The sequence below is a fragment of the Oenanthe melanoleuca genome, chromosome 4, assembly GCF_029582105.1.
Source record: "Oenanthe melanoleuca isolate GR-GAL-2019-014 chromosome 4, OMel1.0, whole genome shotgun sequence".
NCBI classification, from domain to species: Eukaryota; Metazoa; Chordata; class Aves; order Passeriformes; family Muscicapidae; genus Oenanthe; species Oenanthe melanoleuca.
Genome location: NC_079337.1, coordinates 8,746,025 through 8,772,566, shown reverse-complemented (window position 1 = coordinate 8,772,566; position 26,542 = coordinate 8,746,025). Strand labels below are relative to the sequence as shown.

The window sequence follows — 26,542 nt, the reverse complement described above, 5'->3', positions numbered from 1 at the left end:
AGTGAGAAACTCACTGGTGTCCCCTGACCCATCACTCCTGTGTCAGGGCAGGAAGCTGGAGCAGCTGTTTCTCAGAGGACAGCAAATGTATCAAGAAAACACTTTGTTGGTACAGACCCTGTACCTGGACGTGGCAAATAAATGCTATTTTGGGTTGTCAAGTAGATAATAACTTGTGTGTGGAGATTTGTAAAAAGCAAAGTTTGTTCTGCACAACTTCAATCTTTTCACTTTGTAGGGCATGGGAAAAGTTGGTGATCTTTTAGGTCGAGATGTCATTTGCAATGTTTTCACTTAGGATAAAAGTTGTGAAAGGAGGTAGAATTGCTCTTATCTGACATGCTGCTTTCTCTGTTTCCTTTCAAAATTTTCCCAGTTTCTCCTTTCTGTTTGTTCTTTTTTTTTTTTTGTTGTGGTTTATTAAGCTAAAATTTTAAAATTACTCAAAATTTACATGCTTGTCCAGGTATGGGCAGAGAGTGGTGGGCTTGCCAACAAAGACTTAACAGGTGGTCTCTTGCATTTGTGTACTTCAGAAGTCAAATCAAGAGGTGGAGCAGAAGGCACTGCTTTCAAACAGCTGTATTTTCATTTTTCTACTCATTACTGGGATACTCCAGTTATAGGTTACACCTCAGAGCCATTTTCTTCCTTTCTTGTTTGAATGCATTTCCTTCTAGATATCTCTGGTCAAGGTAACATCTGCATGAGAAAGGAGCAATGAATATGGGTGAGAAACCCAGAAGCAAACCACTCAACATTCAAAATATATGTATTTGCAGTAAAATGGATGAGTAGGAGGGAATAGCTAGGCAAAGTATTGAATCCTAAACATGCTGCAAAGTATTAACCCTAGCTGATGCACTGTTACTGAGTATTCATAATACAATTTATTGAAAAACAAGAAAGGGATCATGTGAGTGTCTATTTTCAGAACAAATGTTTCAGTGATGGAAACAATATTTGAAATTTTGGTTATGTACACCAATAATAGGTTTAAAGAAACTCTCTCTCAAGCCTGACTGATCCTGTATGAAATGGTAAAGTTATAAAAATACATTTTGAATGTCTGTCCATCTACAGAAATTCAGAAGCAATTCCTGTATAGTTTTTACACAAAATCTCTTAAACCTGTTAACATAGAAGCACTTTATTTGACTCATGTGTGGTTTTGCAAGCAAAAAGAATTACAGAATTAGAGACAGTGATATGTACATTTTACAATAAGAGCATCCTGTGAGGAGGTCAGAAGCTGTTCTTTAGCATGTGGGTACTCATCTTTTAGCTAATAATGACCAAGAGATACATTTCAATTTCTAGTTTCCTGTAGGCAGAGTAGAATGCTGTGAACCAAGATCATTATATCCTGCACTACAGAATACAGATGACAGGAATTCAGCCTCTTTCATCTGGGAGTTATTATAAAGCAGCTATTGACAAATGTGGAAACCTTAAGAGAAAAAGTGAGATAAACTGTTCGTTGAGATGAAGATAATTTAACAGGTAAAGCATGCAGGAAAAACAAATCAGGGAATTAATTCACCACTTCCTATGGGCAGGCAGGTGTTCAGCCAGCCCAGAAAAGCAGAGCTCCTTCACATGTAGTGGTGAAAAAAAGGGCATCACTCCAAAATATCCCCCTCTTCCTCTTTGTTCTTCAGTTGTATATGCTGAGCATCACACCATATGGAATGGGAGATCCCATGGAATTGGCTGTCCCAGCTGTGTCCCCTCCCAAATCCTCATTCCTTCTTTGGGGTGGAGTGAGAGGCAGGAGAGTCCTTCACTCCATGTAAGTCCTGATCAGCAATAATGAAAACATCCCTGTATTAGCAGTACTCTTGGGATCATAAATGCAAAACACAGCAGTTACTATGAAGAAAATTAACTTCATGCCAGTCAAAACCAGCACAGCAGCATAGATGCTTTTTGGTTAAGCCCATCACCTTTCAAGATTTCCTTGAGTAAAGCATATTAAGATTAGGAAATATCCCTAAAGTAACAGAGCCTATAAATCCTGAAGGATTTCTCTGTTTGGGGGAGCAGCTGAATACACAGAAAATTAAATAACACAATAAAACTCAAAATATATGGCTTGCTGAACAGTCCATAGAAGAGCTACTCTAATCTGGTGTGCCCCATAATAAGTGGATATCTGCCAAGGATCTGTGAAAAGGCACAGGTCTGATAATTGGGTTTTCCCAGTTTAGAAATAGCCAGAGTTGCCTATCATTTGCTCTAATATTATGGGGAGCATTTGCAGGATTCAGTCCACGTCTCAAAATTTGTACTTTGATGAACTTATTTGATTTTTTTCTTTTTTTTCCCTCTGTCTTACTACAGTTATTCCAATTCTCTTGTTGAAGGTAATATCATGAGGCTACAACCTGCAATGTGCAGTTAAAGTGTGTCCTGACTCACAGAGTTAAATTGTGTTTTTTGACCACCAGAAATCAGTGTGCTTCTCTGGCACTTGCAGATTTCAGGGCTAAAGTGCAGAAACTGATGAACAGATAAATAAAATGGGCCAATCCTTCAAAGTGTGGAGGCAAGACAGAATATACATTTTTTAAAACATGTTTAGCTAAAGACAGGCTCACAGCATTTCATTTTGACACAGAAATTCCTGGATGTATTTGTTTGGGGTTTGGTTTGTGGTTTTTAACAACATGTTCAACTGAACAGAATAATTTTGTATTGTATACTTCTCAGAAAACAGTTTAGATAAGAAACAGAAAACATCAATATTTCATGCATAGCTGTCACTGAATATTTGTGCAGCTTGTCTAAAGGGTACAAAATAGTGAACTTATGAAAAATATGAAAGATTTCTAGAAAGATGCTATGGTAAGCAACAAAATTTTTTTATTTAGAATCAAAAAAATACATGAAGCAGAATAAAGCAGACAGAAAGAATTTTATATTTGTAACTGAATATAACTGTAGTTCAAAAGATAATATTAATGTTTCAGAAAATAAATGTGTAAAAGATACACTGTTAGTGAAGTATGCAGGATATAGAATGTATCTACCTGTATTATACTCCAACATCATCATATATATACAGTAAAAGGCATTATCTAACACTGTATTTTAGGATTTAATTTCAACTATTAGAGTGGGGGAATAATTTTTAAGTATTCTTCAAAATGATTTGACAAAAATACAGCACCTAGGTAACCTTTTGTCCCACAACTTACAAATAAAGTGTAAAAAGAAACAACCTGTAAAACCAAACAAGTTCTATTGATTTTTGTAATTAAGGTCCTCATTCCTACAAAAGAAAAAAAAGTTTCTTTTTTTGGTTTTCTCTGTTCTAGATACTATATTAGAAATTGCTACTATAAACACATTGTTTTATGTGAAACAGTTCATTTTTTCAGATATTTTTCTACACTCTGAGTGTGATCTGCAATCTCTTTAATTGACTTCAGCAGCCACCAGCAGAGCAACCCACACCATGGTGACCACAGCCTGCCATAGAATCCATCACTATTTAAAACTCTCCTTTAGGCTAGAATGGTTGTGGGTGGTATCTTCTGAATGCTCCACATCTAGTCCAATACCAAAACTGATTTCTTTAATATTCAGTTATATTTTTAGCAGAGCTATCTGCTGCCTTCATCTTTGCTTTTGCCATGCAACATGAGCAGGGAGAGTATTTGTGATATCTTCTGCCAGACAAGTAGTTTTGAAAATGGATGCTGACTGGAAAGCCAATGCAGCTAACAGATGGTCTTGTAACTTGTTCTTTTGAATCGTTAAAAAAGAGAAATAGATTCACTTGAGCTTTTTTCTCTCTGCAGACAAGCTCTATGACAAACAATAGAATCCTGCTGGTTCCTTAGTCAATTGTAAAAATACATTGTGTGTCTCTAGAAGACAAGGAGAAAGACAAATTTCCTGGGAAAAAGAGCCTGTAGGTGATATGTGCTCTCTTAGTGTAACTCAGTGTTCCTGAGAAAGACTGCTGAAAACCATACACCTATGCTGTTGAAATGCTGTGTTATTGCTTTTTCTTTATCTGTTGTTTTTAAAACAGTAATTATTCCTAATCACACACAATTAATCATTGTCAGGTGACAGATGGCAAAATAGTTTGAAAACTGATCTCTTCATATATATTTTTTGGGGTATGCTCACATTTTCTATGCTTCATTGCTTTTTCAGCATTCAAAAATAGAACTAATATAAACCCACAATAGTTTCTTTTTAAAACCTCAGTCTCAATTGCTATTCATAGCCTGTGGCATTAAAAGCTAGCTATTGTGCAGCAAACAGGATGGTAATATTTCTGAATCAGCAAAAAAAGGATAATACAAAGATACCTGAAACCCAGTTTTCCCATTCTAGACCCATGATGTGACCAGCAAGCAATAGCCTTGCAAGTGTCTGATATATTGTATTTTGGGAATGTTTTCTTTCCACTTTGCACAAGTGCCAGCAAGACCTTCAGTGACAAATTAGGTTTGTCATCTGTTTTGCTGCTTCATAAAGCCTTTGCTAAATAAGCCTGTTCAGTTATTTAAGTGTGCTCAGACCTGGGGTCACATTTGCCAAGACTCAATTTCTCAGTTATTTCTCAGTTAATTATTTAACTATGGTTTAAAGAATGCAAAATTTTGGCTTTTATTTGCTTCTATTTTTAATAGAAGAAGAAGGAATTTTCAAAATTTTGAAGATGGCATCTAGGCTTTAGTAAGTAGGACTTTTAATAAAATTCAAAGTGATCCTAAGGAGCTGGGTAACATCCAGTTGATGAAATCATCTATTTGTCAGTGGATTATTAAATATGATGTTTACTAGGGGGAAAGGGCTCTTAAAAGGCACTATTTTAACAGGCCCACCCAATTTCTTTTCAGGCTCAGTGAGTGATCTTCATCCATGTATCAGCATAAATGAGGCACTCGGAGCAGTGTCAGTATTGATTGGCAGACTTGGAGTGTGGAGCTATTATGGGCACACAGTGAATCTCCCTTTCAGCAGCTGATTGGTATCTGTGCAGACATAAGCAGCTTGATGAGGGCTAATGTGAGAAGGGATGAGGTCCCAGCAGCTGTCCTTGAGGGCGTGGGTGCATGTGCATTGATTCCAGAGTGGGGACAGCAATGTCAGAGTGCTGTACGTGTGCTCTGAGTGGCAGGTGAGGGACCACACTCTCCAGGGAGACACCAGCCTCCTCCTCAATTAGCCATTCACTTTCTACAGGCTTCTTACTTGGCTCTGGGAACAAATTCTGATGGTGAAATGCTTAGGAATGTAAATTCAAGAAACAAAATTTCTACTTCAAGCGGCATTAACTTCAGAAGTTATTGGAGATGCGCTTAGAACTTAGTACTCAAAGCAGAGATATAAATATGAATAATTTTCTAGGAAAAGATGAAGATGCTACAAAAGCAAAAGCTGCATCTCAGTGTCAATTAGGTTTGATTTTTTAAGAAAAGAAAAAATAAGTTGTTTTAGTTAAGTTCATGGTTCTGAAATTAACATAATTGAACTTTTTGTGTGTTTGAAGATTGCCTCTTTTTCCAGAAGTATTTTGTGTCTGTTAGGCAGATACAAAAATATAAAATTTAAGTGAAAAAAAAATCATTAAAAAAATTATTATTTTATAATAAATTATTGTTTCTCTCACATTGCAAACTGAGAATATATAATTCTTTAGAAACCTTTAACTTCTCAGTAAACCAAAAAATTAATTTGGCTTCTTCCACTTTCCCACTTCTCAGTTTTCTTTACAATAATAACAATTGCATTATACTTATCACTGTAAGATATACTAGTATTTGCCATATCTCCATTGTAAAAAAGAAAAAAAAAAACAACAGAGTTTCTATTTCAGAATAGATAAATCCCACTGGAATCATTATGCAGATATGCTGCAAATACTCAGATTAAGTTTAACAAGGCCTTTCAAATTTTAGCTGGTTTCTAAACAGTAATTCACCATCCCAGCATTACTGGTCAGTACAGATGTGGGTTTTTTTGCTATCGCTACCTGTGTCTTTATCCTGTTTTCTGTATCTGTCTGGCACAGAAAATATCAATGTCTTTGGCATAATAACTGCATTCTTCTACTTCATCATGAATTTCAGTAATAACTTTGAAGGAACAAAACTGTATTTGTTAAGAGTCCACAAAATGAATTCTCCACAGCTACATTAGATTCAGCTCCCTGGTTTTTGTCTGAAGTTTATAATTTCTCCTTCAAGTTAAAGCTATTTCTCCTACAGTAAGGAGGGAGAAAACTCAAAACAACATCTATGTGTGAAGATAACAAAAACCTTAATTAATAATCAGGGAGAAGATACTCTTGAAGGAGATATCAGTGAAGAATAAATACTGTGCAATAACAAGTGTACTAAAAAATAACATTGTAAAAGTAATTTAAGGAGAAAAGAAAACCACTGCTTGATGATTGATCAAGGAGATTAATTATTTTTGTATTTTCCCTAAATATGAAGTAGTTAACATTTATTGAAAACATTTTTCCTTTTAGTGCCAGTTTGAACTGAGTTCACTACCTTATATGTTGTACAAAATATATGCCATTAACCTTTGTCACTTTCTAGAAAATCAAAATATTTTTTATTCTTCTCACAATCTCTGCCCAATAATAGTGCTGCCACAGAAGTTTGCATATTACAGCCTTGGCCCCATTTCAGATGATTGACCCTAAGGAACTTTGATCTGAGTGTAATTTGCCTAAGAACTTTCTACCACAGGTTTTTTTTAAAAGATCGATACTCAGATAAATTTTTCCAGAATTTCAGAATATTTTAACCTTTAAAGAAGCAGGGACTCTAATACATTTTTAAAAATAAAAATTTGTTAGTGATTCAAATCTCTTTTATTCTTACAGTAAAGTGGTTTAAGGAGGTATATTGAGAATGTGACAAAATTGTGAAGAAAAAGAACATATCCAAGAGGCAACTCATTATTTGCTGAATGTTACTAATAGGACCAATAAGACTTTTCAGAGCATCTTATTCTAGATACATCTCAGTTATCTGAGTGTCATGTTAGTGCCAAATTAACACCTTATCCTCATTTCTACATAGCTCAATTTTGGCTTGGGCTGTACTACAAGCTGGGAAGAAGAAAGGCATCTAATCTTGCTGTAAGTGGGTTTGGAGGAGTTGTTTGGATTTGATTTTGATGCTACCCATGAAATCCAACCTTGCCTCTATCACCCCACACTGTGCACATCATCTCAGTGGAGTAAGGAGTGTTAGGGGTTGGGATGGTTCCTGACATATCTCAGGGAAATTTGTGATAGAGTAAGAGTAGCAGAGTACTCTGGGAGATCCTACAATTGCTTAATAGAAAAAAAAAAAAAAAAGTTATGATGGCACAATTTATTTTCTTCAATTATTGTTCCTGTTGGCAGGCTGGGAAATTAATATTAGTTCTTTTTATTCTGTGTTCTATCCACATATTGGAAGTTCTGCCTCTGTCTTTGTGATGCACTGGTGACTTTTGAAAGGGGAAGGCATTACAATCCTGTTTACCACTAGATTTTCTACCAGTTTTGCAAAATGAGGTTCAAAGTTATGTGCTCTGAACTTCTTTAGGTACCCCCATAGCATCTACTTAAATTCAGAGGTAAAAATCTCTTGTGAACCTCTGCACAGGTTAATTCTGATTTCAGAATATATATTACAATCCATGGGATTTACCCTCCAAGTCATTCCAGTTCTCCTCTATGAGGGCATAGACTTGTTTTCAGAAGTCAAAATATGCTTTTAAAATACTTTATTTTACTCCAAAGCCACTCCTTAAAAAACCCCAACTTCTGCTTTTAATTTCTGCTGAAATTGAACATATTGATAAAAATAGTGCTAGAGTGCTAGAAAACTGCACTTTTATTTTCTTACAGGAAAAAAATCCATTATAATCTGCATGGAAAGAAATATTATAATAGTTCTATAATCAAGGTTTTTTTCATTGCTTAACATCTCTCCACATTTAATTCTTTCTTATTAAGAAGGTGAGAGACTTTAGTGATTTTTAGCTCACTGCTATGTTGTCCATATCAAACAACCTGCCTGTATGAATGTTAAATAACTCATCAAACCTGTGCTCCTGACAAATGACTGAATTATATTCAGTTTACACCTCACAATTTTTGTATCAACTGAGACAGAAGTCCCACAGATGACAGCTTCATTCACTATCTTACCCTAATTTATCCCTTGGGCACTGTCCATCCTACACAAAATGCAATTAAGAAATTAAAAACTGTATCAAAATGCATACAGGCAGGGGGGGTACAGGGAATAGAAATGCAGAGTCAGTCTTAATTCTTGCATTTCATCATTTTTCAGTCCTTGACTTTGCAGATTAATGATGTTTTTAGATAATTTTTATCTTTCTATGTTTGTTTAAAAGCAGATTGAAAGTAACTCAGACTGGCTGTTGGGGAGGACAGCACAGTAGCTCATGCAGTGATATTTAGAGTGGTAAAGTCAACAACTCAGACCATTTCCATTCAGCTAACGAGAATTATAAGCAATGGAATTTGCAAATTGTCATCTTTCATGAAAATCAATCACAAAAGGAAGATATGGCAGGTATTTTCCTAAGGGTTTCTGTATATTATTTGCTGATAGGAAATTGCATTCTCTAATAAGTGAAGCATATATTCCAAATTTTCTGCATATTCAGTCATTTCTTCCTTTTGTTCCAACTCTGGGTAGTCTAAGCTCTGTGAGTCTTCTCAAGTCCTGAATTCCTGTTCTTCTCCCCAACATGTAAGACCATTCATTTTGTTAGTATTAATTGTAAGGTATTAATTTTAATATGACTTTCCTCTGCCCTCTAATATTTTAATCTGACCATGACAATGCAGGTGTGCTGTCTGACTCTGACTTCAAAAAGCTCTGACAAGGGTAAGACCAGGCTCAAAATGAATGGTACATGTGACATTATAGTAATATATGGACAAAGGCAGGAAGATGATTCCTGATTTATTTACAGAAATATCATAGTGAATTGGAATTTTATCTATCAGTATGGAATCTGTGATAAACATTGTTGGGGACTGTGGTTGGGTGGCTGAGATTTCAGAAGGGTTTATAATCCAAGAAAACCTACATGCACTGTTGGGAGCATCAGCACAGGACATGTCAGAGAGATTTGGGCATAAAGTGGAATATTTTTATGATTTTCCCACTTTTCCCCCTTACTTTTTAATTCTGCCTTTTTACACATTGTCTGACCTGGCTGTCCAGTAAAATTACAGTGTAAATGAAAGCCCTGGTGATTTTTCCTGGATCCCTGCAGGCTTTCAGCTAGAACTGAATGTGCTCATTGCAAGGTGCAAGTGCTGTGTAGTCCATCAGCACAGTGACATTGGGAGCTGGTTTTATCTTAAGTCCTGTTTTAAACAAATTGTTACACTTAATTTAGAACCTATTGAATCAATGTTTGTAATCAATATCAGAATTTTCTCTGAAAATAGTCTGTAACTTGCTCAGGAGTATAATACATGTCTGTATGAATAGGCAATAGCCTGAAACTCCTAAAGGAAGAAACATGGCTTGACAGGATAACATTAAAAGAAAATTGAATCTAATTGCAATAATTATGATGTCAACAAAATATTTTTAGATCTAGCCTTTCACTGAAGTAGTCCAAAATGTTGGAGGGAGGAAAGACAACATTTTTTGTTAAAATAGTTATTGTTTTCCTGACCTATGTCTTGCTTTGTAGATTTTGAAGTATGTAATAGCCCTCAGGGGGGACAGTGCTATTCTTGAAAAGTGTGAGTGTGAAGCCTGTAGAGATCTTGAAAGGAGTGAAAGACAGATGCCTCTTTTTACATTTGACTGTAATGCTGTTTAAAAGAAAATGCAATGTTTAAAGGATCCCTGGTTGTCTTTTTGACATGTTCTGATTGTAGTCAGCTCTGCAGGGAGACTTAGCTGTCTCTCCTGTCACATGGAAGACTGGAAACTATAAGGAAGTTAACAGAAGCCACAGATGAAATTTGCTTCTACAACTACACGATAAGTTCTGCTCAAAAGGAGATATTCCATTCTGTTTTCACTTTAAAAATGAAATTTCCATTCTGTTCCCATCATGCCAGGTCGTTCTGGCAACCTCCCAGCTGGAGGCTGCTATCAGTGAGAGCAGGTGAAAACACTGAGCCCAGAAATGGTCAAAAGCTTGGGACCCTAAGTACATGAAAGTAAATGTAATTCAAGAAGGGTATTTAAAATTCAATGAGCCCTAGAGGCTAAACTTGGGGTTAAACTTCAGGTTTCATTAAATGTATGTGAGAAAGTTTTCATAGTAGTGAGAATTATTCTGTACTGTTTCTTGCCCTAGTGAAGATCCAGGACATTTGCCTCTTTGCACAGGAGTATGAAGACAACACAAAACTTTTATTTCTGCAGGCTGTGGTGGTGATGCTGCACTTCCCAGGTGTTGCAATAACACAGATGCCATCTGCATTTCCTTTCTGTATGTTGCATTCTAGCTGTGTGCTAATTGGCTGAGGAATTTTCTTTTCTGCTGGTCAGTTGTGAACAAAATGGATGAAAGATGGTGTGTGGTGTTTTTATATGTCTGTTTTAAGACTAAATATGAATGAATGATAAACACATCTCAGAAAGTCCCTAAGCTGCTCACCACTGTGGTCTGTATAGTTCCACTTGGGAAAGTATCACTAAAACCTCACTCTGTTCTTGTGCTCTTACTCCAAGCAGCTCCCGCTAGTTGTGTGTGCACATACTAATTTATATTTGCTTCTCAAGGTCACAGCAGAGATGTACATAGACTAATATGTACTTACTCTTATAGTTAAAAGAATGGAAATCTAATTATATAGTTAAGTGTTTCTATCTTTCATCTTATAAAGGAATGTTTCTTTGCAATTTTCTACATCATTATTTATTAATGACAATACTGAGTTAATATTCCTAACAGTGTTGTAGATAGGTTTTTTTATCTCAAATATGCTAAAGTCTCCAATATAGTTTAGAAGTTTATGTGTTTTAGCTCAAGTTTTATACAAAATTTCTTTCCTTCAGAAAGGCCATGATGACAGCATTGTCTGCAAGAGCAGAAACAAAACACTTTACTAGTGAGGAAAGGAATGATTTGAAAGAACAGCTAAGGACAAGATGGAAGAAAGACCATTTGTAAACTCACAAAGAAATTTGGGTTGTGTGTCTCACCATTCAGAAGAATCGCATCAGTCACCCTGCACATCCCTGTTACCTAATAATTAATGATTGATTAATCCCATCTAGCCTACCATCTTCAACATTTGACTCAACATTTTGTGTTTTTTTTTACAGCAGAAATTTAAGGCAAGAGAAAAAAATCACTTTCAAAGTGATTTCTTTTAGCCAAGATTGTCAGCTGATCATTTTTTTAATGCAAAGAGGTCGAGCTGACTGTAGGGTGGGATTTTTCTGCATTAATTATGAGGCAGGTTAAATAGTGTCTGTTTTAGAATGGGTACAGTCTTTAGCTTGTTGGAAAGCAGAGAGGTTCCAATTTTGCCAGTAAATGAAAGGAACTTGTGTTTGCCAATTAAATCAAGCAGCTGTTTCACAGACAATATTGCTAATAGCCACCAACTAAACTCCAAGCTGTTACTCTGGATTGTTTAATGAACTGCTTTTAATACATAGTAAATGCTAGCCTATGTATCTCAATTTATTGAGCAAGAACAGAGGGATATTTAAAGACATCTCTCTCCAAAATTCCATGGCATTTTAGAAACTTTCTGTGCTAATGAAGCACAGGAATTTGAGACTCTTTCTTGCACTATTTATAAGAATCCTTGAGAGAATAGAGCTACCTAAATTGTTTTTGACAGAGCATGACAAAATTGCCATGTTCTGATGCTGTACAGTGAATGTAATTTTTTTCTCTAAAGGAGATATTTTAGGCATGCCATGCAAACCTGCTGCTTGTATTCTTCACTGTAAACTGCACAATACTGATGAAAAAATCAAAATACATCTCACATTGGGCACACCAATGTATGCAGCAGTCTTGTGTGACAAATTAATAAAGGAATTGAAACCAGTGCATGGATTTCAGCAAGAAACATTCAAAACTCAGGAATTCCATATTGAATATATATTTTTTTTTTTTTTTTTTTTTGCATACAAGGCATAGTCTCTGGTATTTGTTTTCATCAGAAGACCTTCTCTACATCTCTCAGCTCTTCTCTGAACATAAGCAAAAGTAAACAAGGCATCAAAGCCATCTAACACTAAAAATAACTGGTTCAGAGAGAATTTGTGAGTTGGTAAAACTGCACACCAGGAGAGCATCCTCAGTCCATTCCTTGTTAATTCCATGTTAAAAAATGTCTTGATTGACCCTACCTGTTTTCTACAAACTCTATCATATCAACCTAAGCTGCAATTAGTCTTGCTTGCTACATTTCTATAGCAAAATTTTTAACCATACAGAATCTAGAAGCAAATGGCATTTTTTCTTTCCAAATTTAAAGTCACAAAAAATTAAACAACAGTGAGAAAAATTATAAGTTTTCTTTTTTTATTTTTCTTGTTATCTACAACTTGGACATCCATTAAATGCAGCAGAAGATGAAAAATATGAATATTTCTTAGAATCTGCTTCATTTTCCATCCTTGTTTCCAGATTACATCTGTCACTAAATGGAGAGAAAACAAAAAACGAAAAAAGAGACAAGAAAGGAATAATTAAAGAAATTTTCAAAGAGCCTCTACAATCAGCAATCTCTGTTTTTTTCTGTTACTATTTTATAAGTAAAACAGACCAGAAAAATTACATTTATAAGCTGGGGGGGTGGTGGTAGTGGGGAAACAAACCAAACATACAAAAACCAGAGATGCAAACTTCTGACTTTACAGATGGCTGTTTTTCTTAATTATATGGATAACAGTTTAGTAATACCTAATTGGTCATGCTTGACAAGTAATAGCAGTTTTTCCAAGACAAACAAATGTTCACATTTTTCATACTTAATCAGGGAGTTTATGTGCAAAAATGACCAAATGTATCATCTATTCTAAGCCTCCTATGTTATTTTGTAATAAACCACCATCTGTACTTTGATTTTACAGAATCTGTGTGTGATGACCGCAGAATTTAATTATATTGCAGATGGGTTTGGGGAAGAAACTAGATTTTAAAAAAAAAATAAATATATATATATATATTTAATTTAAATAAACTACAAAATCTCACTTCATTAATTTAGAAATGAACCCTAAGCATGTTTTTTATCTGACAGGTAGTGCCCTGAACACTCAATAAATGCCCTAATCTTTCCTGTGTCTTCCAAACTCATGGAAATGTCTTGAAAAGTGCATTCAGCTTGTGAAAGTGTGTATTTCTTTCTGTGTGGTATATTTACATATTAATTGCCTATTTTTTGAGTTTATTTCCAGTGAACAATTTTGTCCATTATGGTTAAGATACTAGTTTATTCATAGTCTGAGGGCTTGCCAATTTATATATTTTATTTTCTGGTTGCTTGCCACAACTTGGCAGATTTTGTTCAAGTGAGTAAATATGCCTGAAATAACAATTCTTTACTAACTTTTTTTGGTGTGCAGTTCTTTCACATGGATAGTATTTCTGGATTTTGTGTGTGACTAATAGAAATAAGGTTGTTTTTAAAAATAAATAACTAAATAATATAAAAGATTTAATAATTCATTCGATAATTTAAAAAATACAAGCAAATAAATAATTTTAATATTCTTATATAATTTGAAAGTTTTTGGCATTATGCTACCAGATTGGGCTGTGCCAGGAGGCAGCAGAGGGGTTTGTTACACAGTGGTTTTCTCTCTCTCCCAAGGTTAATTGTGATCCTTCTCCCTTCCTCCTCAGAAGGGCTTCAGCCACTTCTCCAAATCTGGGAATGCACCATGAAATACTCTGATTCCAGCCATGTGCAAGTTAAGAGCATTGAGGTAGGAAGGTTGTGGGGGATACTTAGTGCAATCCCATATCAGAATTTTGCCCTATATTCCACTAACTTCTCCATTTAGAAAAGGTCTTGGCTGTCTCAAAGAACATGATCTGAAAGATGACATCTTCTCTTGCCCCATCTTCTGGCAATGCCTACTTCAGTTCCATGAAAAATGGATTATCAGTGAAACTGGGAGGACATGTAGCTCTGAGCTATTCTGAAAAAACATGAAGTGACCTGAAGGACATTTGCACTCTCTCTCTACCCATTTTTTTTGGCTGGATTTCAGGCACCCATCAAAACCAATCTCTTACTCCCTCTGCATCTCCTGTAGCCCCACTGCTACCTAAGCCTGGCCATGCCAACCCAATACATAAACCTTTTTTCCTGACCCCTGTGCTCTTAGGGAGTTGTCCTGTCTAAGTTGTGTTCTTTAGGTTGCTTTGAACAAGCTGCCCTCCAGAGAATTTTACCATCTACTCTTCCTGCTTTCAGGAATTAACTGGGATAGATGTTAGCAAGATTCCATGTCATTAAAATTTTTGGTGAGCTGGGAGTCCCAATTGGCCATAGTCTTGGCCTGAATGGTCTTGAGCATGTAATTTTTCTCCCCTGGGATAATTTAAGCTGATTCAGAGAGTGTGAAAAGGCAAAATCATGATGTAAAAGTATTTAACCATATAAGATTTGGGGCAACTTCCAGTCCAGCTGAGTTTAGACAAGCAGTACAGGTTACTGCAAGAGCATCTGCTTGTGCATCTCACCTCTTACAGATTTGCTGTTTTAGTAATTGTGGATATGAAGAAAAGATGAACAGTGTCATTGGAAATATTCACAAAATATTTAAGATGATAGATGGCTGTAGGTCTTATTTTCTTAATCTTTTTCCTCTTCTTCTTTTTGTTGGTTACTTGTTTGCAGTTGGAATTGGGTTGGGTTAGATGGCTACTCACTATGATATTTCCACACTTTTGCTCCCAATCTCAGCTTGGATCAGGGAGTATAAATATGTGCAAAATGGAAATAGGCTGACAAAAAGATCTTTTCATTTGCTTGTTTTCTTTCAAGCTTTTAGGGTTTGGATTTGTTTCAAGTTATGGGCTAGGATTTGTGTTTATTTTTATAGCATGAAAATTTTATTGCATTTTTCTTGTAGATGTAAGAATAAAAATAAAATGTGGAATGGGATATTATAAGAAAATATGCAAAAATATAAACACAGCAAATACTTTATTCCTTATACTGGGTAAAAACCTTGTAGAATTTTAATAAATATGTGCATTGAACTTCCATAATGTGAACTTCCCAAATAAAAAACAAAACAAAACAAAACCAAAAAGTAGTACATAAATATTAGCATAACAGGAAAATAAAAGTAAAGCAGAAAGGAAAAAATTCTGATACAGTTATATGCCATATGCATATCATAGGCTGGTTCATATGTTGTCTGAAACTCATTAAGATAATTAATCTTTCCTTCACACTTAAGTTGGATTTCAAATTTACAGCTGTCATTTTCAAGTGTTCATTGTACTCCATTAATAACTTGAAAGAGGTTTAAACAATTTAATCTTATCATTTTAAATCTTTGTGCATAGGCACACTGCTCCCAAGTGGATTAAAACCATTGAACATCATTTAGATAGTTATCAAAACTTGAAACACAGAGGAAAACGCCAGAGGAGAAAGCAAAACACTGTTGTGCTAACATACACTAGAAAAGCTTGAACATGATCAACTTGATAAAGATTGAACAGATAGCTTGAATTTATGGATAGCAGGAGATTTAATAAGTAAAGGAAATGAGGGTGATCAATATCTGCCATGGCTTGGAGAGGTGAATTCTGGTTAGCACATTTGTTAGTATTTTTTGGGTGATTTACACAAATATAGATGGAAACTTCTGCAAAACATTTGAGATTTGTAGTACGCTTCCATCAGATTTTGATCAAAAAATTACCACCATAAAATAATTATAAACCTATCTTAAGTGCATTTTCCACAGTGGTTTTATCAGGGAATCTTCCTCCAAGGATGTGTTTCCAGTCAGATCCTTCAACATTCTATTCTTAGCCCCACTATATGCACCTTCCACACTGACACAAAAGAATAAATAAAATTAATTACAGGTAATGTTTATTCATCACACTAAAGTTGATAGGACAATGGATAAAAATAAGCATGTACCAGCTGAACTATACTCTTTGGTAATGTAGATACAATTAAACAATATGATCAATGCCCATGTATCTTAAAAAGTTATAAGTGGCAATTTTTGTGTAAAGGGACAGTCCCACAGCACAGAGAGGAGGTGCAAGCCAAGGCTGCCAATTGTACAGCAGCAGACCAGAGCTCACATACCTGTCTCTGACACACTCATGGAGTGACTTGAACTGACAAGAAATCAAGCAGGGTTAAGTCTACCTGACTTCATCAATAGCATTCAACTAATTCAACACAACCATCTTCCTTAAAAAAAAAAAAAAAAAAAAAAAAAAATTAAAAAAAAATATATTTTCTACAAAAGATATTGTACTTGCATTAACTGTACTGGGCAAAGTCTACATGAAATGCAGGTGAGGTTTTTCTCAAGGAGCTTTGCCACTCGGTTGTTGACTGTTCAAGTGCCACTTACTCCACTGCATTTAAGCAGTCTTTCAAAATTTTTCATCATTTCATGGAAGAACAGGGCAGCAGTCACTGCCTTTGCTTTGATCTATTCCCACTGGCCTCACTGTTGCTCCTGCTGTTCATATTTCTATTTCCTTTCTGTTTTATTTTGAAATATTTTAATTTATCTGCAGAATCAGGAGATTCCCAGGTGTCAGTGACTCCCAAACCAGCCCAGAGGTCAGAGTGAAGATCTACAAGAAGATTTTTGTGACCCAAACCTCCTCCAGCTCCGTGACAAAGCTGACAGCCCTGCCTTCAGCAGCTGAGGGTTCTCAGCAGTGTTTCATGGTGATTTCTGAACAAGGAACTTCATGGAGGATCCCAACACTAAAATTCTCTCAGGGGGTCATCCTTGTGCTCTCACACCAGAGGATATAAAATTCAGTGAGTAGTGGTTATATGGGTGCACCATGGATCTCATCATAGTAGCTGCTTCTTCTCATACTTGTCTGTGAAAAAAAGTTAATGGTATGAAACCTCACAGGTTAGCTTTGTTTTTAGGATTTCCATATCATATTTCTGATTTTCCCTACTCTGACATAAATCATTCTAGATTAATGTGCCTTTACATTTCCTATATACCTTATATATCAACTTTTCCTGTTGATAGTGTTAATTTTTTTTCATGCTGAGAGATTCTCCTGTGCTTATTAAACTCAGCACACAGTCTACTGTGAGATCATGCCTGAAAGTGTCTCCCATTTTTTGAATGTGCAATCACACAAGCTGAGAAATGCCATTATTTCTGGCAAAATTCTTCTTTCTTAAGAGAATAAATAATAAATTATTAGACAGGTTTATCACAGGTCTGAAGTTTTAGCTATTATGAGCCTCTAGATTTTTACAAGTCAACAGATGGCTACCAATATTTTGTTCTTTTCAAACAAAACCCTGAATATAATTTCTTTGTGCAGGATTCCCATTACTATGGTCAGTCCTTCTTCTCTAAGCATCGTGGTCTTGTAAAAACCTAACAGGTAATACTATAAAAGCTGTTCACAGATGATTTTAACACATTTTTAAAATTGTTTTTGGTTTGTTGCTTTTTCTTTTTTTTTTTTTTAAACCAATATTTTAAAGAGAACTTGTCTTGTATTAAAAGTCTTCCTTCTGTAAACTTTCAAATCTTGTTAAAAAATAAGGGCTGAATTCTTCAAATCAGAAAATATCTGCTGTCCTATATAGTTTTTACTTAATATAAAGAAAAATGAATGAACCAGGCATAGGCTGAACTAGGCATTGTTTTGATGATATTTTCATACATCATTTTGTGCTTTCATCTATCACTTTGTACTTTCCAATATTATTTGCACCTTCAAACATATTTTGTGCATTTTGGCAGGTAAAGGTTCAGGGTCATTCTGAAATTCTGCTTTTCTGTTCTGCATAGCACGAAATTTATGTAGTGTATAGTTTCCTCTTACTAATTACACTCATTTATTTTCAACATTTCTGTCTTGTAAAGCCTGGTTAAAATTGATTTGTAAGAGAGAAACCGAATGTTAGAAATATATTCTGATGTAGTATATCTGCATGAGATGGGAGCTGAATGTGTGACAGGATTTTAAACCTCTGAATGCCTACTTAATAAGGTAATTTGGACAAGGTTTGTTTCTTGCTAATGGCTTGTGCCAGCCTAGCACAATGTGTCCTGGTCTTTGGCTTGGTTATGAAGGTGCTGCTGCAGTACAAATATGTGATAATAAAAGATACTCTTCCTGCTAATCTTAACCTGGAACATCCCATTTCTTCAGCAGCAAGGCCAAGCTCTTCTGTACTAAATCAGCTCTTCCTCTCATTTGAACCTTCTTAAAATTCCACATGCAGGTTGCCAGCTAAGTCATTGCAAGGTCATATCCCAGAGTTTTAGTCATTTGAAGCAAAGCAAGGAAATAAGTGGAAGATTGATACTTGAGTTGATGTATTTTTATTTACTGATCTTCTGTTTAGTGCACTTAATTTATGTCAGATAAATCACTTGAATTCTTTGCAAAGATCAAGTGAGTAAAATGTCATAGCATTAAGCATAAGTATCCATTTTTTTTCCTAAAGGTCTTGCTGTCCCTAGGTACATGCATGTAGAAGGTTCTTGGGGAAGAGCACACATATTACAGAGTCTTTTTGTTTGATTTTTGTAATATTCCAATCTTGTTTTTATCTGGATTCAATTTACACAAGTGAAGATTAGCTCTTTTATTTAAAATAAAGATTGCTGAGATTAGCAGCTGAAAAAGAAGCATTTGTATCTATGCAGTTGAAAATGCATCTTTTTTCCAACCATCAAGGTTAAATCACCAGGTGGTGCTATTACCTAGATAGTATTGCAAGACTTTCTTCTGAAATTTGTTTAATTTTTTTTTTCCAGGAAATGTTGAATAACCCTTTTGCCCTACAGTTGAAAGAGGCTATAAGGGCACATTGACTTGTGACTTTTATTTTGGGTGCAGGACTTTGTGTGAGGTGGGAATGGATGGCTAGGGTTGTTTTCCTCTAAAACACTACAGTTTGCATTCTGGCTGTAGTGGACTTCATTCCTGGTCTGAAATAGTACATAACTTATAGGACATGCAACATATTTTTGGCCCCTTGAGCCAGAAGAAAAGCAAAATAAAACTTGAAAGTACATCAAAATTATGTTAGGAAGAGAAAAAAGACATCAGCAGGGATAACTATCCTATTGTTTGCATGGAGAATATTATCATGACTTTGAGGGGATGTTATCTCTTTAAGAAAAGTCTTCATGATTAGTTTCCATCTCCATTGGATTAGAGACAATAAACATTAGAGTAACTATTAATTGAGGTGACATTGACTTAGATTTTTATCAGCAGAACCAGTGGAAATCCTATAAATGTAAGTTGAAAAAAATAAAAAGAGAGAAAGGTAAATAGTCATTACCTGCCAGTACGTGTGGTGGCATAATAGTGATAAAGAAAAATACCTAAATGGGAAGGTGGCCATCTGGAGTTTAAGAGAATAATGATTCAATCTGCTTCCAAAGATTCAGCAATTTTAACATAAAAAGTCTTGTTAGAGACTAAGATGAGACTCTTTTATCACCCTATACATGGAACGTGGGTGGTGCTGCTTATCTCACCTCATTAGCATTTTAAGTAATAGGAAAGACAATTGTGCAAAGAGAATCTAACCGGGGAGGAGGGGAAAAGCTTTCCTGGTAGCTACTGATATTTATTTACGTAGTTCACATAGGCATGTGCATCTACTTTTTTTCCAGGATAGGCTTAATTTTTGAAATTACTCCTGACAATGGTTTTCTTCCTTTGATGGCTTAGCTCACTCATGATGTCTCTACAAATTAAATGCAATCACTTTTAATAATATCCAAAATTAGTGGTGTAGCTGCATGATGATCAATATGAATAATGTCCCCATTTTCTGCAAGTTTTAAGCATTTTTTTAATGGTGATGACTTTGGCAGGACTGAGAAGAATAGCTTACTTATACAAAGTCCTTTATTAACTAACTAAACAATATCTGAAATATCATTCAGTTAATCTTTAGAAACAGACATTTATGCTTGAAATATACTTTTGAAATGTCTCAAAATTATTCTAGGTATGTAACAATTGTCTACATTGGAAAGAATAGGAACATATATATTTTCTAGTTTCCTGAAAGGTGCTTTTGTGCTTTTTTACTAAGAAGTTATGATAAAGCTCCATGGTTGATACAATTTAGGACACAGCTATATTGGATGGATTGGGATACTGGTCCAAGTAAAAGCTGTTTCTGAGAGAAATCACTTTTCTTTTCTATTCTTTTCTGCCCTAATAAACAATTTCTCATATGAATAATATTAAATAGAATTCATAACTGCCATCTTTAACAGTTTAATATTGTCTTTCATGTATATAGTGTTGAAGAAAATAATTCATGGATTGTATTTCTGTGTTATGCTAGATAACTCACTAAAATTTACTCTTAATAGTTCACATCATTTTCATTAACCTCTTGGTACTCTATTCATCTCCATTAGAGTAATATCATATAATAAAACCAGTAGAAAAACACAGACTATTTTAGAGGCAGAAATCAGTAAGAGACCAAGTAACAAAAAACAGATTTCAATGAGATCAAATCTTCAGCTTTTCTCTTTTTTCTCTTCTTTCCTCTGCCTGAGCATTTCTTGCTGTTAATTGCATTTCTATACTGCCTTCCATTCTCCTCTACTCCATTAATATGAGGAACCTGAGAACAGGCTCATGGGTGCAATGCTAAAAGCTTCATAGAAGGTATGAGAAGAAGCACAGTAATGTTGAGTAACATTTATCTAACACTAAAACTTACTGTGCTGTTATTCTGCTGACATCATTACACCTTTCCTATTTCCATCCCTGCATTTGCATCATGAATCTGAATCAGGCCTTTAGATACTGGACAATGTTTCTGTTTTAATTATTAAGTCATTAGTTTTTTTATAAAACTAATGCATCACTAGTTTTCAAAATGCCATCTTTGCTTTGAACTTTATACCTGAGTTATATGGTGCAACACTTTGCTCTGAACCTTGATGATGTGGGACACTGAAATCATATTCTACAGGGATTCTAAAAAGGAGGAGGTTGAAAAGGAATGCTTGCTGAATAGAACTGTTTTATTTATACATGTACTGTTTGAACACAGAAAATGTGTATTATTTTTACACATTTATTGATTTATTCCTTTATTTTAATCTCTAGATAAATACAAACTTAAAGGTGCCACAAATTTATTTTTCAGCCTAAGAACATCTGGGAGACTTGTTCTGTTGGGAGGCACTCCAAATCGTTGGGGTTTGAAGAAATAAGGTTAAATAGTAGAACAGACTTTTATAGAAAAACTTGTGGGACACTTGAAATTTCTCCCTACCCTAAGAGAACAAAAGAGTATTTGAGCTGGTTTTTGTGCTTAAGGCCCATCTAGAAAATATCCCTTCTAGAGACACCTGGAAGAAAGCAGGTGTCCCCTGAAAAAGGGATTTGGAAGATAAGCTTTTTCACTCTTGATATGCAAGATTTCCTCCTGAAGTGAGTAGAAGACTTAAGTTTGTACAGAATGAAAAAGCAATATCAAGGTTAAAAGAAGATCCAACTGTAAACCATGAAAATCTGGGAAGCAATGAGGGCAATGAGGCTATTGCCCACAGGCTAGTGCCATGCAAATTGAAATGTATTTATGTGTAACCTCTACAGGAGGCAACAGAAGTTTAAATGTGGCTTGTGTTCTCTAGTATATTAATTCTGTTCTCAATGAGAAAGAATTCCTGCTTTTTACTGAATCCCTTTGCAGATTGTGCGCTGTTCTTGAAAAATTCCCTCTCAGTATTTTGAAAATTATTTTTAGAATAAATTCTCCTTCACCTCACTCACCAATTCGTAATGCAAATTTTTCCAAAGTCAGTTTATCATTTTTAGGAATCTAATTCTGAAAAGGATATCCAAATGTAAATAGCTAAATAAGATGAATACCATCCATAATTATTTTCTACCTCTAAAGAATTTACTTTCTCTAATTATAGCTTCACCTACTATTAACAGACATTTTCAGGAAATCAGAAATGGGCTAGTAGGACATGTAGAGTGTCTAGATGAAGAATGAAGATAATAAATTCAGGTTAACACTGAATTATATAAATATATAAATATATATATATATATATATAATACATATATAATATATATATTATATACAATATACAATATATATAGTATTTTATATATATATATATACATATATATATATATATATATATATAATAAATATACTAAGATGTTTACTTTTCCAGTTAGATGACATATACAGGAAGTAAGTGGTTTTCCACATACCACCCAGAGTAGATTTAATACACATTCCCTGGGCTATGATGGCTCTCCTATAATTTCCATTCTTTCCTCAAATTTGTGATATCCCAAATCAATCTTCCTGTTCCTGAGCCTTCTCCATGCAACTGAATCTTGCTTTTGGAATGAGCTCAGTGTTTTGGCAGCCCACCCTTTTGTAAGAGGAAGAGGGGGGAGGTGGAATATATTTTGAATCATGTTTACTTAACATATAAGTGGGAATTAGAGTGCATATGCACAACTGCATTGAGCAATACATTTTAACATAACCTAACATGTTAATGTCATTTAAATCTGAAAATGTTCTAATACAATCTTAGCTTCTAAGGCCTCTGAATTACATCTCTGCAGCTGGAATGTTATGGGTGTTTTTAATCTTTTTAATAGCTTTAAAATGAACACTTCACTGATTATAAACTACAACACATATATGCAAGTCATTGGATTAAATAAGGTGATGTGAGGAACGAGACATTTTCTGAAAGAATAAAATAAAAATTTAACTTTATAATCCCAGGTTATAAAACAAGGTAGGATTTCCTTTTCTAGCAAAGAGGGACACACCAGTTCTGTGTATATTTATATGTACTGCTGATTGTTTATCCAGGTTAGACTTTTCTAAGAATACCAGGAGATGGGACTATCAATTATGAAGTTAATCTCTGTTGAGATAATAACATCATTTAATTAGTCATATCAATGCAGTTAGAAGCATGTTCAATAACTGTTTTATGTTGCTAGAAAAAGAAAAGGTACTACTTGCTTATTGAATCACATTTTTATTCAGTATTAATTTCAATGATGTGGAAAAAAAAGATTAAAAAAAAAAAACCCAGAAAAAAAGGAAAACTTCCCCATAGATTTAGCCTGTATTACTAAATAATAGGTATTAGGCAATAGTTACAATCTAAAAAAGTTAATTGATAATGACTCACATCAGCAGAAAAAGCATAACTACTTTCATAAGCAGTAGAATCATATTACTAAGATATAAAGCTGCATACTATAACATTTCTGAGCTAGAGAAAAAAACTAAATAATAAATATTTAACCAAAAGAAAACCATATAAAAGGAGCTCTTTAGAGTAGTTATGATAACAAAACAGATGGTAGACAACAATATGCATGTTAGTAAACACCAATCAATTTATTCTTGATTCTGCTTTCAAGGACAGCACATCAAGAGCATCTCACAGAATAAACAGCAGTCTCCTGAGAGTAGTCCTTTCCCTGGAGGGAGTTGATATCTAAACCAGCAGAAGTATTTGTGAAAAACAAAAGAGTTTATCATGCAAACCAACACTGGGCAAGGAGAAAAACTCAGTGATGGCATTACATAACCAGTCAAATACCATAGTCCTAAATCTAGAAGGAGTTTTATGGGCTGCTTCATCAGGCTTTTCCAGCTAATTAAGAATCAGAACCCAGTCTGAAATACCTGTAGAAAATTGTTTAGGGGTCAGACACTCCATTAAATGTATGCATAACAGATTAAATTAAATAACTGTATTATAATTTTTAGTTGGAAATGCCTTATGAGAATATATATTTAGTTGTTATTCTGTCTTTGAAGAATATTTGAAATATGAAGATCTGTTCTGAAATGTGAAGGTCTTCAGAGAAATAAGGCCTTTTTTATCAAGCAGGAGTGGTCTGTGTACTGAAGCACACAAGCTGTTTTCATGTTCTCTCAAGTAAATCACAATATGATGGGTGAAACAGCAGGTCTTCATAATTGCCATAGTGAAAATAATTTGTCATCTGAGCACAACTCCTATCATGGAGCTCAAACTACTTATTGCATTTGTTATTGCATTGGAAGAAAAACCTAAGGAAATATATAGATTTCTCTGCTACAGTCAGGTTTGCCTGGATATAGTCTCACTTCTGACCATTTCCTTTGGCTTTTATCTGTGTGGATGAATTTCTAGATCACATTTTTCAGAATTATTTAGTAGCCTAAAAAACAAGTTTCCACTGACTTCCACAGCTTGAAAGAGGAACTAACTTTTATCTTCTTCAGACCCGTTTTACCTCTGACTTTCAACAAAAACAAATTTTTTTGGGGTATCATTTGACTGTAAAAATGCATGATTAATTTATTAAGATGTAATATGGGCATAGTTTTCTGAAGAGACCTCATGGCACTCTTTAGTGTTTTTAGGGGCTACAAGAAAGAGTTTAGGAAGGAGGCAGAGAGGAAAGGAGTGTCTTGCTGCCTTGAAGAATTCAGTATTCATCTGAACTCACAAGACTCAGATTGAGATGAATCTTTAATTACTGTAAACTATTGAGTAGGGCCATCTCATCAGTTTACAAGTCTAGATTCAAACACTTTTCTCCAAATAAATGGTTTTTAAAATAAAAGGAGTTTGAGAATGGGACAGATTGCAGAAAAAAACTTTCTCTTAATGCGCTCAGAAGTTCTATGTAGCCTCAAGTTTCAACTTATTACTTTAACATGCTGAATGGGAGTAATTGGTTTTGGTTTCAAGAAGACTTTATGTTTACACTGGCAGGATGTGTCCATGTCTGCATGTCAACCTCTATACACCCACACTGGATATCTTGAGATTGGCATCCCATGTCATTTTTGGCGTTTAGCTCCTTGCACCTTTAGTGAGCCTGCTGAATCCGTGCTGCAGGAGCACCCCTAGGATCCCTGGTATGGCTTTAATCCTTTGCAGAGTCCAGCTTCTGGAGCTGAGAACGTGGAGATGTCTTGTTTAAATCTTGATTTTGAAACTCTAAGCAGGATTTACCTAGTGCAGGGCTCTATACCTGCCTCCTGATTGTGAGTGAACTTCACAGCTTATATTTGATTTCAGCACAGAGTGTGAAGGTGTACACTGAAAAAACTGACTTCAATTTTATAGTTCCTAGGGGATGCAAAGCATTAATGCTCTCCACAAGCTTCATGAGGCTTTGAAGTGCTCAATAACTTCTGTTTTATGCTATTAATATTAACTCCACAGGGATAGATTAGTCATTCAGAACCAGTTAAGATTTTGTGTACTATACATTTGTTTCCTTTTAGGAAATATTTACTCATACTTTTCTATCAAATGTAAATACACAAGAAAGTAAAAAAAAAAAAAGACAGATAAAACTTTCAGATCCTGTGGTTATAGACATATTCTATAAAGTATTTATTGTCTGTTAATTCTCATTTATATTGGCTGTGTTTTCAGGATAATTTGCATTTTATGCTGCACTTATTCCATTAGGAATTACTTTGATGATAAAACTTAAAATAGAAACAGAATCAGCAAACTGAAAAATGCATACTGATAAAAATTTAATTTAATTAGAACTGTATAAGCTAAAAATATCTATATTGATATGTGCATACATTGAGATATGCTATAGAGTTATAAGTCACTTTCTTCTTGTTTCAGCCATTTACCTCTCTTGAAGTCCCACTAAGATATAAATACTGAAAAAAGGGATTCATTATAATTAAAGTAAAAATCAAGAAAGAGAATATATGTACCTTTTATATTTAAAGTTATTTATCTCGTTTCCAAGATGTCCTTGCAATATTACTGCATTGCATACCAATGAGATATTATACAAGACACATCTGAAGAAGTGAAAATTACCTGACCTAAAGGAGAAAAAGGTACCAGAAATGAGATTTGCTTCAAAATGCAAAAAAAGAAAAAGCAGCTACATTTACAAAACTTGTGCAACATCTCAACCATATGTTATTGCAAAACAATCTCCAGAATTTAAAGTAGTTTTGCTAATGTAAGTACATTTTTCTCATATGTATATCAACTTTCTATTTCTCTTCCTGAAATTAAATTAGTGTGGAAACTTTCTGAACAATATAATGTTATGCATAAAACTTGTTTATATATATATGTAAGGCCTCCTTATTAAGACAATATCTTAAATTTTTTGGATGTTTCTAGACCTCCCAATCTGTAATCTCACTATTTATTGTGTTTCACTAGAGCAGAGACATTGACCATATTTTAAACAGTTTCCTGTGAAAAAGTTCAAGATATTTGGTTTGGAGCTGTGTTTGAGCACTTTGTAAATGTCTCCATTTGGGATGCAGTGAACTTTTATTTGCATCATTATCAGTAAG

The 26,542-nt window shown here is 34.6% G+C and overlaps 1 long non-coding RNA gene across 3 annotated transcripts in view; it reads left to right on the top strand.

The window, feature by feature from the left end:
- Positions 1 to 26,542, top strand: part of LOC130252575 (uncharacterized) — a 112,816-nt gene that overhangs the window by 68,870 nt on the left and 17,404 nt on the right. For 2 of the 3 annotated variants that reach the window (XR_008840387.1, XR_008840385.1), the window contains exons 5-7: positions 16,738 to 16,990; positions 25,975 to 26,196; positions 26,406 to 26,537. This is a non-coding gene — a long non-coding RNA (uncharacterized LOC130252575). Of the gene's footprint in view, positions 1 to 16,737; positions 16,991 to 24,965; positions 25,045 to 25,974; positions 26,197 to 26,405; positions 26,538 to 26,542 lie in introns of those variants that run through there. The other variant, XR_008840391.1, reaches the window with a different exon arrangement.